Source organism: Ictalurus furcatus, chromosome 5 (assembly GCF_023375685.1).
Source record: "Ictalurus furcatus strain D&B chromosome 5, Billie_1.0, whole genome shotgun sequence".
Classification (NCBI taxonomy): Eukaryota; Metazoa; Chordata; class Actinopteri; order Siluriformes; family Ictaluridae; genus Ictalurus; species Ictalurus furcatus.
In genome coordinates this window covers 31518215-31522219 of record NC_071259.1, presented here as the reverse complement: position 1 = coordinate 31522219, position 4005 = coordinate 31518215, and positions in this window count along the sequence as shown.

Sequence of the window (4005 nt, the reverse complement as noted above, 5' to 3'; positions counted from 1 at the left end):
CTGACTTAAGTAGTGAGTATGTGTAAGAGAGAGAGTGTGTATGTGTGTATGAGTGTCCTGTAACACAGGGTTTGGAGTCAATGTAATTATTAAACCTATCCAGAGTGTTGGCTGAGAGTGTTTCACACACACACACACACACACACACACACACACACACACCACTTCATGTCCACACTGCTTGGAAGTGACTCTCTCGCTGAGTTGCTGCCACGAAACAAACGCTGATTTGCTACTGACGTCGTTAAGCGCTTAATTGTTTACCACCGAATGTTGAGGAACACACGTTTCAAGACACGTCGGATACTGTGTTTGGTGACGAGTTCTGCTCCGACCCAAATGTAGTCAATCAGCTACGACGTATTTGGTGTCTGTCGTTTGCTTCTTTACTACAAGGGTAACGTAGCTAACAAAAAATGCTGCGTCACCACAATATTCTGCACATTTATTTCTTTAGGCATGTCCTACACGGTCCTACGCGGTCCTACACGGTCCTACGTGGTCCTACGTGGTCCTACGCGGTCCTACACGGTCCTACGCGGTCCTACACGGTCCTACGCGGTCCTACACGGTCCTACGTGGTCCTACGTGGTCCTACACGGTCCTACACGGTCCTACGCGGTCCTACGCGGTCCTACACGGTCCTACGTGGTCCTACACGGTCCTACGCAGTCCTACGCGGTCCTACACGGTCCTACGTGGTCCTACACGGTCCTACACGGTCCTACACGGTCCTACGTGGTCCTACGTGGTCCTACACGGTCCTACGCGGTCCTACGCGGTCCTACGCGGTCCTACGCGGTCCTACGCGGTCCTACACGGTCCTACACGGTCCTACGTGGTCCTACGTGGTCCTACGTGGTCCTACACGGTCCTACGCGGTCCTACGCGGTCCTACACGGTCCTACGTGGTCCTACACGGTCCTACACGGTCCTACGTGGTCCTACGTGGTCCTACGTGGTCCTACACGGTCCTACGCGGTCCTACACGGTCCTACGCGGTCCTACGCGGTCCTACGCGGTCCTACGCGGTCCTACGTGGTCCTACGCGGTCCTACGTGGTCCTACACGGTCCTACGCGGTCAGCATCATGTGCTGATGTGATTTAGGACCCAACTGGACTTCCTCATCTGTGAACACGAGCTAAACTTCACCATGTAGCTAAACACCGAAACGTTCCAGAGGCGGCCATCTTGGAAAACCTTGTCACTTTTGTACGTTGGCATGACTCGTACTGTTCGACGCCTCAGTCCTTCACTCTCCGAAGTTAACAGTGTTGCCTTAAGTGAGTATCTACAGCGAAGAGACGAACTTTTCTCATTTGTTACCTCGAGTAGCCTTGTACCTCCAGCACGAAGAAGAAGAAGACGGCGGCGAAAACACACCAGAAGCATCGTCGAAGCTGCTCGTCTTAGTGCTCGGATTGAACGCTTGCATCATTTTTAAAGGTGCAGCGGTAACCTTAATTTTTTAATCCGTCTTCAGGATCGAGCGCGTTATGCTATTCGAAAAGACCAAACACACAAGACAGACCGTATGTATAGTGTACGTGTTAGTATGCGCGTGGTTTAAACATAGATGTATGTGTGTGTGTGTGTGTGTGTGTGTATCTCAAACACTAATGTTTGAGGAGAAGTTATTCAAGAAAACATAGCACAAAGTTAGAATTTTTTTAAAAACATTTCTGGCCTAATCAGTAGCAAAGAGCCTGCTCGCTAATCGGCTAGCGTGCGCTAAGTACGGGTTAACACGCCGCATAAATCGACACACACACTGCTTAAGCCTGGGGAAAAAAAAAAGCTCAGAGATGCTGAACAAATACGACCTCTAGATCTACGTTACGGCTCATTTGGCTAACTTTACGCCTTATTGCCTTACACAATCGCTGAATTATTAGCGTTCTAAACCAACCGACTGCCATTCAGAGGTAAAATCCCAGGGTTTAAACGGATATACGCTCGCCGTGCTTTATAGCGGGGTTTCTCCGAATAGCGCTATTATTGTATAATTGAGCCGTTTTTGCTCCTAATCGTGAACGAGACATGCTGCGACAAAAGGAAAACGGATAAGTGGCTTAGTAAAAAAAAAAAAAAGGACTAAAAGTAAACTAGAACTCAGAAACAGAGAAATGTGTAAGAATCGGGTTTGTTCATGTATTGATTTTCTAACTGATATATGTATTGAATATATTGTATTCTGAAATATCTGGCTAATCGTTGCGATAAATACTCATTATTTAGAGCATCATTTGCTTTGTTTTGTTTTGCGAGTTCTAGTCCTGTGTACGGTTATTTAGCTTTGGAGATCACTGAAAGGTGGCGCTATATAAATGTATATACATGCATATATAATGTCGGAGAACCACGATTTTATAGGGAATAATCACTGTCGAGACAGCGGACAGGCGGAAATTTTTCGGTGGTTGTGTTGGACTGGGATGCTTCTTAAAATCTGGGGTGTGGCATTCTGGGCGTGGCATTCTGGGCGTGGCATTCTGGCATTCAATGCTATGAATCTCACAGCACTGAATACAATAGGAATACACCTTGATCCTTAACGATGATGTGATAGAGCACTATTACTGATTTTGAACGACGAATCAAACTCGATCCCGGACAGACACCTGCAAATCACTGCATCAGGAATACAATGAATGCTCACGGAACAGTAGTGTGATGAGATCAGACACGTTACGGTTCAGATCTACAGACTGACCTGAACTGATCTACAGTCTGCTCCTCGTTTATATGCATCACAACCACAAGTAAAGTTCTAGCGTTTTTTGTTTTTTTTTAAATCCCCAAAATGTGAAAAAGAAGATCGTTGCGTTTAAAGACTTCGGCGCAAGGAGCGTCACGGACATTTCCACAGCTGGTGTCTCGTTACAAATCGAAGCGGTTATGTCAAAAAACTCAATTGTGCATCATATAAGGTATATGGCGCATTAATGGTAACCGCGTCGTGGACTCCTCCTTCGCGTCACAGTTCCTATGGAAACGGCATGCTTTTGTTTCTGCTTTGGTCCTGCCCCCCCCCTGAGGTCCTGTCATTGGTTTGTTCCTTGATTGTGTTCACCTGTTCTGTGTTAGCACATTTATTAGTTTGTCCGCTTGTACCATGGTGTTTCCCTAGTGCCACATTTCCTGTTTTTGATTCTCGCCAGTTATCCTGAATATATTTTGATCATGGATTATTCTAGATTATTACTGTCTACCTGTGTATTGACTCCCACCGTGGACATAGTTGGCCCTAAACAGTGGTAAATGAATCCTGCAGTAATACCTCGTCGATACAGTTTCCTTTTAAAGCACGTGGGTTGTTTTTATTTTTTATTAAAATTTTTTTTTTAGGTTATTTATGCGAGTCATTTTAAACACACACGAACCCTTGCCTTCGAATAAAAAAACCGCAATCTCGTTCATCTCCAAACTCTGTGATAAGCGCGTGAATCACCTGCGAACATCAAACGAGCTGCTCCCGTGGAGAATGTTATCGTAAGCGCAGGAGGGCCACTGGACGGCGTCCAGGACTCGAGTTAGAAAGAGAAACCGTAGCGCTTAGCAGGTCTTTAATACTTAATAAAAACAGCCGCCCGAAAAAGAAGAAAAAAAAAAAAGAAGCGCGTACCTTGGGTGGCCTTTGGGCGAGATGTGGTGGAATTTACAGGAATGGAGTGATCGGGTGATGGAGGGATAAACAGGGAAAGATGAGAGGAGAGGTAAAAAGAACCGCCTGTGGCAACTCGGTCTCTCCCTCTGGCTCACTTTATGGGGTTACCCAATTCCCTGACAGTTTGTTTTAAATTTGGCCGTGCAGATGTTTCTCTGGGTGACTGACTTTTATAGTTTAGAAAAGATTATATCAGTTTCTGCTGCAGATTGTGTTACTGTATTTAAAGAAGAAAACAACTGCACAGAGAGAGAGAGGGAGAGAGAGCAGGAGAGCGAAGGGGAGGGAGGATGGAGAAAGGGGCCATAGGGGGATTTTTCTCGGGAGGGGGGCGGT